The sequence below is a fragment of the Alligator mississippiensis genome, chromosome 5 (genome assembly GCF_030867095.1).
Source record: "Alligator mississippiensis isolate rAllMis1 chromosome 5, rAllMis1, whole genome shotgun sequence".
Taxonomy (NCBI): Eukaryota; Metazoa; Chordata; order Crocodylia; family Alligatoridae; genus Alligator; species Alligator mississippiensis.
Window position 1 is genome coordinate 173,860,567 of NC_081828.1, and position 16,161 is coordinate 173,876,727.

The window sequence follows — 16,161 nt, forward strand, 5'->3', positions numbered from 1 at the left end:
ATTAAAGTCAGTGACTACAAGATCAAGCTTTTGAGTGAGAATTATTACTAGGTATGCTGAAAAAGCTTTTCTTTAAAAGTATATAATATATTTCTAGAGTGTACTGCTGCCCCTTCTTCAAAGTTGTTACACTGTACAGTCTAGCAGATGGATAGTCTATATTCTTCTTATAGGTTAGTTGTAGGCAGCCCAGTGCAGTGCCATGTAGTGAGGCAGAACTAGTACTACTGACTGAGAAGGTCTCAGTGGGTAGAAATTAGCCTTGGCAAAGTGCTAACACAGCAGAGCTGCTTCTAGTACCTAAGCTCACTCAGGCATGTTGACATAGTACATAAAAATCGAAATGCACAGTTTTCTGTAAATAAAAGGCACTTATACACATTTTCTGGAAGAGGTGGGGAAGCTTTAGTTAGCGTGCCCCCACCACTATTTTGCAGCACAGGGACACCAATACACGAGATGCTGGAGTCTACTGAAGGGTGGTAGTTACTATTCTCCAGAGGACTTGATTAATTGAGTCTGCTCCGACGCACTGTAATTACAGCTTTTCAGGATGACCATGGCATTTTAAAACCTTTTCTTAACTGACTAGCTGCTGAAACTTTGTTCACATAGCATAGCTTTGTACATATTGCATTGCATTTCAAATTAGGAAACAAAAGTTATGTTTTAAAGATACTACAAGCTAGAGACAGTAAATAAGGGTGCCTTTACATGAGCACAGAGGCTGCTCTGACACTGCAATTACAGCAGTCCAAAGTAAACTTGATTAATTGGAGCCACTATAATTAAAGCATTGCCTCCTATTCAACCCTGGAGCACATATAAAAATATGCCCTAAATGACTGTGTGCAAGATATTCTAATGAATTAACTGGGCATCAGAAAGGTAGCAAGCCACCAATGCAGCTAAATTTCAATATCACAAAAGTGGCATTATTGTAATTGTGAGAACAAAAACTTAGAGTTTGTTCCAATTAAGTCAAAATTAGTCTAGCTTCCTGTCCCAATTACAATAACTTACCTACCACAATCACAACCCCGACATAGTAGAAAGAGGTGTATACTACAAATAACCTCAAGAGTGAAGCCTCCTGAAGTTTTGTATTCTTGGTAGGCTCATCCATGGGGCAAGGTCAAGAATGAGATTTTCAGACTAATAGCGATACAACTACAACACACATACACACAGTTGTGGGGAAAGTAGATGAAGAAAAAATACTTCAAAATGGTTGCAAAGTTATATGACAGCAATACCAGAATAGATTTTCCTTGCCATCAAATTGTTTCCATCCTGTGAAGTACTGTACAATTGCTGATGCACAACAGCATTCCCATGTAAAACAAAAACAAAACAAAAACAAAAAGATGATGATGATGACTTGCAAAGGCATCTTCCTTCTGAAGGAAGTTCTACAGCAATGAAATACTGTTAGCAATTACCAGAATTCCCTAGTCTCAGACCTACATGGCCATTTGTGTGATGGTTGTTTTGTACTTGGAACTGAGACAGGTGTGTAGTTTGGCAGCTACAGTCATGAATGCGCAGACCTAATTAGGATACGCTCCATTTATCCCATTTGGGAAAGGAGCTAGAAAAAGGTGCCTCAAAAAAGCCAGCCCGTTTCATTTCACCTGACTGGAAATCTATGTCCAGTGGGGTTCCCATCTCTGGTCCAGATCAATAATAAAAGATTGCAGCCTAGTACATTTACACCCTGATGAATAAATCTAACAGTGAGACCAGAGCGAAAAAACCCCCTGAATTCATGGCCAGAGAACTTGCACAATTTGATATATTGACTAAGACTGACTCATCCATAGTGCTGATTTTGCTATTGAGACCAAGACTGTTACTCAGATGCCAGAGTGCATCTGGTTGGCAAATTTGCATCTTGGGCACTGACAAAAGTGATATGTTGCACAATTGCCCCCTTGAAAGTGCTCTACAGCCAGGCCCTGACCAGAGTGCATGGCTGTAGAGCACTTTAAATGGAGGGTTAAATCAGTCATATTATCAGGCACCTCTTTAAAGAGGGTTCAGATGGAGGCACTCTGAAGTAGAGGACTGCTATTAAACTTCTGTTAGTCCCTGCTTGATGCAGCCCAGCCCTGCCCTGCCTGTAGGATTAGAGTTTAGGATGAAGGGGAAGGAGCGGGGAAGAACAAAGTGGGGTGTACATTAGAGCACCATGGAGTTACAGCAGGGTGCTACCCATCTGTCTGCACTGTTAAAAACAAAACAACACACACTGTCTACCAATTAGATGGCAAAGGATTGTTAAAAAGCACAGTTACATCCTTAAAACTGGAAGGTGAAATATGAACACAGGTAACTCAGGTGTCCCAAAAATCAAAGTCTAACTTTTTTTTTTTTTTGTACTAATAAAATCATCTTATCAGTGTCTCTTTTCGACTAGAAAGGCATTTAGTACAATAATCCCACCCACCAATCCAGATGGTACACTGCCCTGCAGAAATGATGGCCAATTGATTCCCAAACGCAGTGGGTGGTATCAGTGGATAATCTTCATGGCTGACACAGACTGATATTTTCCTGAATTTATGACACACAATCTCTTGCTGCCCCCTTTTATGCTTTTCTTTAAACTTGACTCCACTGATGACTCTTAGCTTTCAGATTGGTCTCTGTCTGGACAAACTGTCCATATTTCATCCTGTCAGTATTATTTTGTTCAACAGGCCCATCACACATACCTCTTAATTTGGCCTTTTTCCAGTGTCCCAATCTGGTCATTGTGCATTGGTTGTCTCTTATCACCTTTCATTAAGATTTCCAAACACTTCAGCCTTCAGATTCATCAGGTAGTGCCAAATTGAGTTAATTTGAGCTGGTAACAAGACTATTACCAAGTTATGTTATAAGAACTTTTCACAGTGATAGAAAAGAAAATATACAAGGTATGAACACTATGAGCTCTGCACAAACAGATCAAGGCCAGCTCATAAGCAAAATGAAAAATTCAGATAATAATGAGGCTATACAGAACTTAAGCATTGATTTAATACGGCCAAATAAAACTTTTTTTTTTTCCTTTTTGTAACAATACTGTAATTCACCACTCTATAAATAGTGGTAGCTTTAAAGCATAAAGTATGATAAACTACCCCAACAGCACCCCTTGTGACCTTTCATCTTCAACTTACCAATGGACAATGTTCAGTCATTAGTTCATACACCCATGCAGATGATGAAACAAAAAGAAAGTTCTGCTCTAAACTTGATCAAATCCTATCATCCGTCCCCAAAACATATTAAGATTATAACTAGGCAGGGCAGTGTTTACTATAAGTAACTCTCAAATCATGCCAATGTGAAGCTGGTGCAAGTATACAGGACTCATGTTCATGTTCTCAGGTTTGTTTCTTCATGAAGTTATTAAATTAGTATATCAGAGAGCCAGCAACTATTATAAGGACACTTATAGACATTCAGTTTCTCTTCAGAGAGTTGCTGCTCTCCAAGAAGTCAAGAACATACAGATGTTCAGAGTTTCTCTCAGAGCAAAATAAGTTGGATTTAACCAGAGTTAAAATTATTCCCTGGATATTTTCTCCTTGAAGAACTACATATGTTTTCTTCTAAAAGAAGCCACAGCACAGTTCTCCAGTATCTGAAGATGCTTTGCTCTCATGGTCCACTTCTTCCCTGCTTCCTCTAGGGAGACAGCATTGCTTGCTACCATCAGGAAGTAGAACATGCCCCCTTCACAACCCCCACATTGTGCTGATCAGGATGACTCTAATCAGTTTTGGTCAACTGAACAGGTGTGCCCTGTGCACTCCTGCCATCTATCACAAAGCAGACTGGGAAGCCAAAGTGTGCCAGGATGTGTGCACAGGGGAATCCTGGCTCCACAATGGTAGCACTGCAGCTTCTCAGCATTCAAGTGTCTGTTTAGGCATCTCTGGGTAAGTTTTTCTACAAGAAGAGCAAACAAGGGAGAACTCTGCTAGATAGTTTGAATGCGTGCATGAAGTCCAATGAAAACCCAAAATGGTGTCCAACATGACTATTGCATGCCTTCTGAGGCTGGGGGGGGCGGGGGGGGCATGGTGACCACCTGCAGATAGTGGGGGTGTAGAAGTGGCAGGCAGGGGACTATACCAACTGGCAATTGGCAACCACCCACAGATGCCACTGGCAGAGGCAGTGGGGATGGGGGATAAGCAGCAGCTGCCCACAGGCACTGCTAGCAGTCAGTCTCAGGGGTACATGCGCTCCCGTTACATCTCACCAGTGGTGCCCAACATTGATTAGGAAACCCTACAGAATATCATCATCATCAAACAAACAAACTACGGAATAGGCCTGTGTGAGGCAGCTAGTGTTCACTTCAGATTCAGCTGATTCAGGACAGTGATTCTAATCACTGTCCAGAATCAATTCAGCCGAATCAGATTTGGAGGTTCAGCTGCTGCTGAGAAAAATCAGCCAAATCTCTGGATCAAAGAGGCCGCATCCCCCATTTGCTCTCCCAGCCCCAGCAATGGCTGCCCCACCTGGACCCAGTATGCCAGTGCATTGGAAGGAAGAAAGGAATAAATGCCTTGCACTCACTACTCTTGCCAGGTGGGAGGGGCAATCCCCCATGTCCCCCACTGCATGGTGGGGGCTCTGCCACAAGCCTCCAGAAGCCCTGACAGCTACTGCAGCAACCAGTGAATGCAGGCGTTTTTGGTTTTTTAAAGGGCCAGAATGCTGGGGCCAGGGGGCAGCCATTGGCAGGGCTGGGAGAATAGGGGGTTGAGCAGGCAGGGGGTCTCCCCCCCACCAACCTCTACTTACTAGCACACAGCCCAGGTTCAGCTCCTTGTGGCAGTGAGCAGGGACTGCCCAAATCACTAAAATTGATTTGGAGGCTTCGAATGAATTCAGATCTTTTTACTGGTCTCCTGATTCGATTCAGATTTGGCTGCCAAATCGAGCCAAGTCTCCTCTGAATCAAATCAGCACCCAAAGCTTTGCACAGCCCTACTAAGCATTATGGATTTCTGTTACATTGTTCAAAATCTGTTCTATTTGCTTAAGAACAAGTATGATACTGTGAATGGTAAGAACCCTTCTTCCATTTAAGAAGAGTTTGAATTGGTTTCTCTCCCTTTAACACAAAAAACCTGACAAATTATTTAATTCCCTCTTGGAAAGCAGTGAAACTTCATATTCCACTCATTATCATCAAATTTACTTGTTTTCCTCGGATGAAAAAGGTACTTTTGACTTCAGCTCCAGGTTTTAAATGAGTGAGTCTTCAAACATTTAAGTCTTCCTTCTCCTGCTTTTCACACATTACAGTTAACATTCAGGCTGCTGTAGTTGTTCTCAGTTCTTATTACTCAAACTGATATTTATTAAGCAGTCAAAGCTGACATCAGAAGTGGTACATAGATGTTATTGAAGGAAAACACGACTAGAATAATTCATAAAATTACACCAACACACACTTGTGTGTGTCTAAAGAAATCAACTCATTTGGTTCCAATGAGGGTTTGTGGCTTGATCCAAAAGTCAGCTGAAACCAGTGGAAAGATTCCCCATGATTTCTGTGGTCTTTGGCTTAAGGCCTTTATAAAGGATTTAAGGGAATACACTTAATTCCCATCTAATCGGTCTTCTACTTTAAAGTAAATTAATGGTAGTAAAGATAAAAAAACCCAACTGTGACAGGGAGCCAGCTCAGGGCCAGGTCTTGACATCAACCTGCCCACCTGTCTAGGGCAGTCTGCCCAGTTTTGCCTCCCATGACTTGCTGTTTAATAACCTAGATATAATAAAATGGGAGGCTGTCCACTGAATACCCGATGCCAAGGGGTTTGGCACATGGCTCCGATCTCTCCTTACCATGCTCTATGCCTAGCAGATAGCATCCAGAACTGTAATAGGCCGGGCCAATTCTGCCTCTTGTTGGATCTCCAACATTCTGCCCTTCTCAGGCCTCATACATCCCATCTTACCCTGTGCAGCCCTTCGGGTCCCCCTGCCGCCCTACTCTACGCACCCTTTCTAGCTTCTCTCATGCACTCTAGCTGGTACACATGCCACCCTATTGTGTGTGGCCACTGGCCTTCTGCTCCATGCTGGGTTGAACTCAGCCACCATCCTCTCTGGGGCACTCTCTGCCTCCTCACCTGAGCTACTGGGGTCTTGTCATTTGCCTTGTCCCAAGCTCTCCTCTCTTCAGGCTACAGATACTCAGCCCATGGGGCTCAGGTGTCCAGAGATGTCCCTGCCTCTCCCCCCTCCTGCTCTCTAAATGACCTACCAGGTAGTCAGAGCTGGAGTTACAAAAGGCACCCCTACCCACCTTTCACTGGGGAAGGTAACTGGCCTGGCATTTCTAGGGGAATGTCCCACCATGGACAGTCCCACCAGACCGTCCTTCCTCAGCAGGGTGCAATTTCTAGTCATGCCCAGGACCAGAAGCCGCTTATCATCCCCATCGCCACTACCCTTACCTCCAAGGTGTTCCTGAGCAGCCACGTGTTGTTTTTCTAGCTGCCAGCAGTGAGGGCCTGAGCCAAAGTGGAGTCTCCTTAGCTCTCTCCTCCAATCACAGGGCCCTCAGTTTCATGTACCTGCCAGCTGCCCCCCAAAGCCCTTGTCTGTCCTGCCACAAGCTTAAAAAGGAAAGAAGAGACTTCAGAGGTTAAGTAGTGCAGACTACAACAAGAAATGGCTTAAAGTTCACCAAAATACTTCCTTATATGAAAGAAAGTGTGTCAAAACAGATTTTTTTTATTTAAACAAAGAATTAGCATTCAACTATTTTAAATGGCAATTACCAGTAATTGACCAAAAGTTAAATCTCAGAATATTTTCCAATTCCAAATTAAGAGATTGCTCTGTAATAGAGATTACAATAAAGTATTATGTTGCCAAATGTTCTTAGTTTATACACACTTCCTTCTAGGATACATCAATAAAAAGTATCCCTTTTTTCTTGTGTTTCTCTTAGTAGAAGACAGGAAAAAAAAAGTCCCTCAGTGATTTAATATTGTACAAAAATGAATGTCTAAAGGCAGATATAGGGCAAGAGGCAAGGTCCAGGTCATAGTCACTGGTTCAGGGCATCAAGGCCATATATCACTCAAGAGGCAAAATCAAGGGTCATGGTTATTGGCTCAAGGATCAGTAGTGTTGATCAGGTTGTTCCCATTTTCTTGCAGAACCCTTAAGTCAGGGGTATGCAACCCCCAGCTCACGGGCCAAATCTAGCACCTGATGTGGTGTCATCCATGGGCTCTAACCCTGCACACTATGTCAGGTATGCAGGGCAGCATGAGCCCCCAGACTTAGTGTGCAGGGCTGGGTGGCAGCAGTGTAGAGCTAGCTGAGGCTCCATGGGGCACAATTCAGGTGTGTAGGCCTAATCTTGGTGTGTGGCGTCTGATCCAGCGCCATGCCACTTATCTGGCCCACAGGGCCAGGTAAGTTGAGCACCACTGCCGTAAATAGAGTGACCTCCTGTATAATATCCAACAGTGGTTTTTAGGGACAAGATGCCAGTCAGGACACAAAAATACATGGGAAGAGAGTCATTCTACCAATGGAGAGTCCTTCTCAGTGCCAGTTATGCAAGGAAAAAACCCCAAAACATCTAGTGTCCTTAGGGATGGCCCCAAATGAGTCCTGGTCTTTCAGAATACAGTTCCTGGAGCTGCAGTCCAAGCACAGCATGTTTTGCATCCTTCAAACTGCTCAGCAAGTTCTTGTACCATCACAAGCTCAAGACTGTGGTATCTAATCAGAAAGTCTCATAAATCAGCAGATGCAGCAGCCTCAGCCAACATCTGTAGTACAATCATCTGGGCCTCATGCCCCAAATATTAATAAAAAGCTTCAACATGTCCCAGTATCTTCAAACAAGCCTGAAGTTACTTCTAAACCAAAAAATGAAAAGGCATTGGTCTGATGACTTCAAAGTCAGCCATCCTCAGAGCAAAGGGGCAGGGGGAAGGAAAAAAAATTGAAAAGTGTATCTCGTTTATGAAAAACAAAGCAAATTTATTCTGGCATTGAAGGTGTTGTTTAAATCTCAGTTGGAGGAAGCTGGAGTAGAGCATCAGCTGAGGAGAGAAGTAGAAATGCAGGTCTCATCTTGGGTAAAAGACAAAAGCCACCAAACCAAAAAAAGCCAACTAACCAACCCACCCTTATTAGAGTCAATGTCCTTGGCAATACTGATTTTGTTTCTAAATGGAGTAAGTGTAAGGATATGGATCTCTATAGATGTTAAGAAAAATTCTGTCAGGATTTGGACTACAGGAAGAATATTTTGAGCAATGAGACAAACACACAAGATACCCAAGTCAAACTGCCAAACTAACATTAAACAAGTGCAAGGTGTTAAGAAAATAGAATACTGAAGGAGGATATCATTGTTATGCACTATTAGAAGTGCTGAAGGCTAATCTGAAAGATTGTATGATGCTAGTCTTGCTTTTATATGGCTAATGTAATGCATTCTACCTAAATATCTCCAGCCTATTATTTAATGAGATAGATGAATGATGCATTAACTGGGAGTCTTGTTAAAAAAAAAAAGGTAGAAATAGTATCTTTAAATAGCCAAGGGATTGAAAAAAATTGATACAAATATGGTACCAGCTCCACAGCTCAACATACAGCTGCAGAACACTATGATAACAACCTAATGAATCACAGCCTGTGATTGTAGGAAACAGCGAGTTTTTAATCATGAAGATTGTAAAAGTTGTTTTGAGAACACTAAAGTAACCCAAAAATCCCAATCTTTTATTCAGAAACAAATTATGATGATTATTGCATTAAGATTCCCAATCTTAATGGTTTATTACACACATTATTTTAGATAGACCCCTTGCTATCTAATGACTGACTGAAGCACAGCTGCTGTAAAATAATTTATGAATACTGAATGCTGTCCTAGCTACTAGGGATGCCTACTGAATGAACAGATTAGTTTAGTAATAAGGGACTGTGGGGAAAAGGGGAAAAGCCACCCTTCAATCATTTTGAGAAAGAATACCAAAACTATTAGCTATCAAAATTCTACCTTCTGGCTCCAACCAACTCAGTCCCAGGCCCCAGAACAAAACAGAGTACCATAGCAGAAGAGGCAGCTACACACAAGTTGTTTCAGGACAGACTACTAAGGTGTTTGGGGGAAGAAAAAAAGGTAGTGAATAGGCTATTAAGAGAGGATGTTAAGTCCACAAGAAAATTATTCTTGTGTGTAGAATTGTTCATTCTTTTCTTGTTCAAATGCTTTGTTCCCAGCTTAATTAAACAATACTGTGTTCTTTAAGAAGGGTAGCTGGTAACATCATTAGGCACACACTTCCCAGCAGTAAGAATCACAGGTACTGAACCAGTTTAGACCAGCTATGGCCAAGGACCCAGTCCGAGAGGAAGTATTGTGGAATTCCACCCAGAGACACCCCTAACATTGCAACTGTAACAATGCTATTGACTCCTATAGGATCACAGGAAAATAGTGATGTACCTTCCAGCCCAAGGTAACCTAGTCCAGCCCTCTGCTCCATCCAGGATCATCCCTGCTAAGCCATCCCAGCCAAGCATCTGTCCAACCTATTTTTGAAAGTTTTCAGAGATGGAGATTCTACAGCTTCTCTAAGTAGCCCATTTCCAGAACTGGACACAATATTCCAGGTATGGCTTCACCACTGCTGAACCAAGTGGAATAATCTTTTTCCCATGATTTACACTGACATTCCTGTTAATAAAACCCATTGTGATGTTGGCTTTTTTGCACAGGGGAGTACAGAATTAGCTTAGGCTGCCCTGATTGCCTCAGTGAGCCCAGCTGGGACCAGGGTGTTGCTTGGGGCTTGCTGCAGGTGGCACTTTTTCAAGGGATGACTTGCCCTGTTCTCTTGATTGGGGACAACTGGGTGCAGGATTCTGGCCTAGGCTTAAACTGATCACCTTATTCTTCTTTAGGTACTTCATAAAAGATTCCTTTAAGAGTTGCTCCATGATCTTTTCAGGTATTGAGGTCAGACTGACTGGTCTGTCATTCCCCAGATTCTCCTTTTTCTTAAAGATGGACACTATAATTGCTGTTTTCCAGTCATCAGGGACTTTACCCAACCTCTGTGAATTCTCAGAGAAGATAGTCAGTAGCTCTGAAATTATCTCAGCCAATTGCTTCAGTACCTTGAGATGCATTCTGTCTGGTCCTGCCAACTTGAAAGCATCTAGTTTCTCTAAGTAATCCCCAACCTTGTCCTCCACTACTCCAGGCTCTATGCCTCCTTCCTTATCTCTGCTGACAAATGTACTCATCATCTGGTAGCTGCCCCTATTTGTGAAGACTAGTAAAATAGCATTAAATACTTCAGCCTTCTCTTCATCATTTGTAACTAGATTGCCTTTTGCATTCTGTAAAGGACCTACGATTTTTCGATTTTTTTTCTCTTATGTTAATATACTTGTAGAATCCTTTTTATTGCTTTTTATGTCCTTTGCCAGTCGCACCTCAAATTGTGCCTTGGCCTTCCTGACTTGATCTTTGCACACCTGCATAATACTCTTATGCTCTTCCCTAGTTTCCCTAACCTGTAGTAGTAAAGAGTGACTATCATGGTGACCTCTCCAAATAAAACAATCAAATATTACATTAAAATAATAATAATAAATTTAAGTTAATGATGCACAGCTTACCTGTATGTGCAGTTTACAACATCCATTGGACCATCATTATACATGGTTAGACACTTGATCAAATTAATCTTAAATACATTTAGTGTAAGAAGAAATATAATTACTAGAAACAAATTAAACACTCAAGGTTAAATGCATATAATTCATATTATAATATCTTGTTAGCTGTTTTGTGCTGTAAGAAAATACAGAGTTAAATCTTTTGGTATAATGGAACCATTATAAAATTGTAATAGATTATTCTAATCTGTTATAAGCCTGTGACAGACATGAATGCCATGAGTTATAGGTGCCAATAAGTAAAGAAGTTTGTTTTTTTTTAATTCTGCAAAAAATATCAATGGAAATGGGGGATAGGGGAAGAGGAAGAATGATATAGTAACCCTTTAGAAACTAGTTATCTGAGCAGCTTTAAAATATGTTTATTCAATGTATTTGTCTCCCTAGATACTCACAAATCCACAGTTCCCCAAAATACAAAACAAGGACACAGGGGAAGGAGAGAGGGGAGAATCATGAGCAATGTGCTAATATGGAGAATAGGCAGAGCCAGAAAAATCTTCATTATGCTACAGTGATGTCATATATAGTGACTTTCTTGGATATAGTACAAAAATCACATAACACAGGGTCACATCAGCCGGAAAATTGCTTGACATAAACAGCTACTCATCCAAACTCTAAAGTAAATGTTTGACTTTTCTGAGTCATAAACTACTGCAGTTATTACGTAGACATGGGGGCAGGGAGGAAGGGGGACAAAGTACTTGATTGCACAATTACTTCTGCCAGTGCTTTGAATAACACAGTAACAAACCTTAATAAAGGGTGAATAACTAGAGGCACACTGAAGCCCTCTCTACATGTTACATGTATTACACAATTACCTGGTTATTTGTGCAATTAATTTAGATTGGCTACATGTGCAAAATAACTGTGGCGCCTTAAAAAAGTCCAACCAGCTTTAAAGTTATTGCTGAAAAGTGTGTAGTAATTTTATAGTTGGCATAACAACTTTATAGGGCTGCATGGAGCACCTCTATAGCTGGGAGATTACAGCAGCTGCAGTTTCCCAACCACAGGGTGTGTGGTGCGTCCCCATGGCTGGGAGATTTCATCAGCTACAGTCTCTCAGCCACAGAGGTGCATGGAGAGTTGTGGAAAATTGCTTCTTGTTGGTACAGGGGGAGTGGGCTCCCCCTGCACTGGCAGTAAGGTGCGATGGAATCTGATTTGCAATCGCATAATCATGCCTCCTGCCATGCAAACCATAATGAGGTGTGAGAAAGCGAGCTATGTTGTTCCTGCATGAACTAGCAGGCAAGTTTAACTGGTACAAGTGGTGCCTTTAAGAAACATAACACAATTTTGCAAATGCTTTTTGCCATTTGCACAAGCTAAATGGATTCCTGTGTTACTCATGATGTCTTACATAGCTTCCACGGTATAAAGAAAAACGTATGTAATTGTATTTCATAGCAAACTTTGGGTGAAATCCTGGCCCCCATTCAAGTCAAGAGATTTTTTACAATTGTCTTCAATAAACCAGGATTTAATAGTGGGATCTATCACTCTGCACCCCAACTCAGCAGTTGTGTTCAAGAAAAATATGACTACTGCCAGAGCTCACTTTCAAATATGCAGAGTAGGGCTGTGCAAAATTTCACCCAGTGTTCTATTTCAAAGCTGTTTCGATGCATTTTGATCTTGAAACAGTGAAATCAGAATGAAACAAAAGCCTTTGAAACAGCTTCGAAACAAAACAAGGGCACTCAAAACGTTTTGAAAGTTTCAAAATGCTTCAAGTTTGGAAGCCAGGCTTACTTGGCTTCAACACTGGTCCCAGCCAGCAGCACCAGCCTCCTGTCATCGGCAGGCAGACTGGGGGCTCGCCCACAGCCCTGGGAGGGCTGCGGGGGCTGTGCCAGACTGCTCCTGGGGGCGCAGACCCCAGATCTACCTGTTGGATGACAGGAGGCTGGTTCTGCCGCCTGGGGCCAGAGGCAGCACTGATCTTCCTGGTGCAGGAAGGATTTTGATTACAAATCAAGAGTGAGACCTTATAAAGGGGGATAAGGCAAAATGCTGTGTTTATTGATTACATGAAGCAGATACATATGCATGGAGACACCAGTCATACAAACAGACATACAGACAAAACCACTCCAATAAGATGTTACAGTTACCAGCAGAGCTTACTCAATGTTAGCACTGGGTGGCCAGCCCAGGCTCATTGAGGGTGATGGGAGCAGGGGTGAACAGACACACCTGTGCTCCAGGTAGTTGCAAAGAGTGGATTTCCCCCATCATGGCTTGTCTGCATCTCACTTTTATAGGGATTTCAAGTCTTTGTTCAGCATTGCGGTTTTTCCATGATCAGTTTTTAATTAGAGGTTATTTCTTATCCATCTTCTGGTTATCTCAGCTTGAGGTCATTCCAGTAAATTTGGTAGCTCAAAGTTTGTATTTCAGTCTTGAAGCATTGCATAGTTGATATCTCTGCCTTGAAGCATTGTGTAGTTCAAATGGCAGGATATGCAAAATTCCTTCTTCTTACTATCTTCTTTGCGCCTGATCACAGATGAGTTCTTCAGCCATCCATTAATTGGCTTAATTAGTTTACTGTCTGGTAACTCATACATTGGCACCTTGTTGCTTACACAATCCGTTAAATCTTCTGTCTTCATGCAAATAGTTACCATTCTTTCACCATTCTCGCTCTCATACAGACACTCACGTACACAGGGCATACAAAGTTCATTTGCTCATGTCAAGCAGGGAACAAGCACAAGAAGGAGTTTTAGTTGATTATAAAAGACAAAAATAAAGCTAATACAGTCATAGAGGCTTATCAATTCAATACTATTATCATTTAAGCATATTAACTAATACACAAAAATTCATACTGTGCTGGGTATGGGCTGTGTCCAGTGCTGCTCCTAGGTGGCAGCACCAGCATCCTGTGATCCGGCAGGCAGATCGGGGGCCCTCACCCCTGGGAGCAGTCTGGCAAAGCCCCACAGCCTTCCTGGGGGTGTGGGTGAGCCCCCGAACTGTTTGCCAGATGATAGGAGGCTGGTGCTGCCAGCTGGGACCGACGCTGGGCACAGCCCATGCTGGGAAGATCAGTGCTGCTGCTGGCCCCACACACTGTGATTTCCAGGTTCAGCTTCATGTGTCACAAAAGGAGAATAAGTTATCTTACTTTGAAGGAATTGTACAGAATGCCAATTTGTTTACTCTGGCCACTGAATTCCTCTTGTTGCTTTGCATGCCCTTCTTCTGGCATATGGCTTTTGTCTCTTGTTTTATACTTAAATTGCAAGTTTCTAGCAGTCAGAACTATCTTTTTGTTAGATGTCTGTCCGGTGGCTAACACAATGGACCCTGGTTCATGACTGGTTTTCAGACAACATCAAAATACAAATAATTAATATGCATAACAAAAGACGCCAGTCTCTGGTACAATTAGAGAAGCCAGTGCAGCTTCCTTGCTGAATATTATATTGCAATTAAAAGAATCTATGAATAAGCTTCATAAAACTGTTTCCTTAATACTCAAGTACTCAGTTCTTTTTTATTTCAAGGAAAATTAAACCATCTGATGTATTTATATTTTGGAACTGGTCGACTTAAAGCTTTATATCCAAATGAAAATAAATAGAAATTTGAATACATTATTCTAAAAAATAAAAACATCTATCAAATTCTTTTAGAAACATTGAACCATCTTAAAGATGTTTTTATATTTTAGAATAATGCATTCACATTTCTATTGATTTTCATCTGGATATAAAGCTTTAGATGAATCATTTATGCATATACATGTGTAAGAATGTACATTTTTTGCAGCGTATTTCATATAAAAGTCTCAATCATTTTTTAAAAATTACCAAGCTTTAGCTACACCTTAAAATCTTTATCTATGCTGTGACATAGAAGGATCCATTGTGTTGGGTCAAGAAACTGACCCATACAATTGGGTAAAGAAGTTGTAAGATTGACTGTTATGAACTCCACTATTTTTTGGGGTGTTCATGGGATGTCATGCATTTTTTCTTGTGTTTCTTTTACTGAGGTCTCCACAGATAGGTGGTGTTAAGCAGTGTTCAGCGATATTATTGTTATGTTTATATGTGTTGTGGTATTTGATACTGACCTTGATATAAATATATTATTCATGACATTCTAGCATTATTATGACCAGGGATTTGGGTTTTCCATTTCTCACAGAAAAATGGGAAAAACACACAGATTTCCCCTTTTAACAGAGAAAAACATGGATTTCTGATTTTAATGGAGAAACATGCAGAATTTCCACATTTGCAAAGCGCTCTCTCAAGCTGGCAGTTCCAGCCTGCAAGGGGCTGGGGGGAGCAGTAGGGTGGTCAGGTAGGGGGCTCCATGTATATGTACATGCACATGGCCCCAGGCAGCCTGGAGAGCAGCTCCTGCAGGTAAGTCTAGCAGGGCGGATTGAGGTCCCCATAGGGAAGGAGGAAGGGAGCTGCGCAGGGCTGGGGCTGGGACTGCTGCCCAGTTGGAGTGGTACATGGGGCTTGGGGCCCAGGGCCATGTGTGGCTGCAGGGCCTGGGCAGGGAGTGGGATGGATTGTGGGCAGCTCGTCTAGGGGACGGGGCAGGGGTGGGGGAGTGGATCCCTGACACCTTGTACACTACCAGAGGGGGCATATGTCCCCAGATCTGTGTGTAGGGCTGTAACACAGGTGGGCTGTCTGCTGTGGTCTTGGGCCGTCCGCTCTGCTGTCCTCCCCACAGGGCCTCTGCAGGCCAGCAGGCAGAACCCAGTGTGGCAGAGCAGAGCAGGCCTGGGTGGGCAAGCTCCTAGCCACTGCAAGCCCCACACTGATTAGTGAAGCAACCCTGCCTGCCCAGCAGCAGTGTGGTGGTGGTGCGGAGTTATGCACCTTGTTGCTGTCAGGCAGGCAGGGGGCACTTTGCCATGGCAGCATGGTGCTTGCAGTGGCAAGGAGCACCTCTGCTCTGGCACGCTGGGTCCTGCCCACTGGGCCATGGAGGCCCTGGGGGAGGGCAGCAGGGCGGGGAACCCAGGCCCGCAGTGGGCAGCCCACACCTGCCCCCCTTCTAAGGGCTCTGCTTTAGCCGTGCCACCCACAGGGGAGGGGGAGTTGGGCTCTACCCTCTTCCCTGCTTGGGTGGTGGGCCAGGGGGCTGTTGGTAGGGGGCAAGGGGCACCAGCAGGGTCAGGGGACTGTGGGTGGGGAGTGAGGGAAACCAGCAGGGCTGGGGGGGGCTGTGGCTTGGGAGTGAGGGGCCTAGACCCACGTCCTGGTGAGGGAAGGGGGCAGGGTTAGCTCTGATTTCCCATGATAAAAAACCCAAAATCAAACACAAAAATTTATAGGTATTTAGAATGTAGTTTATTATAGTGATTGAGGCACTGGTAGGCTTCCAAACTGCTTTAAAATTTTAAATATATCAATACAGATGATG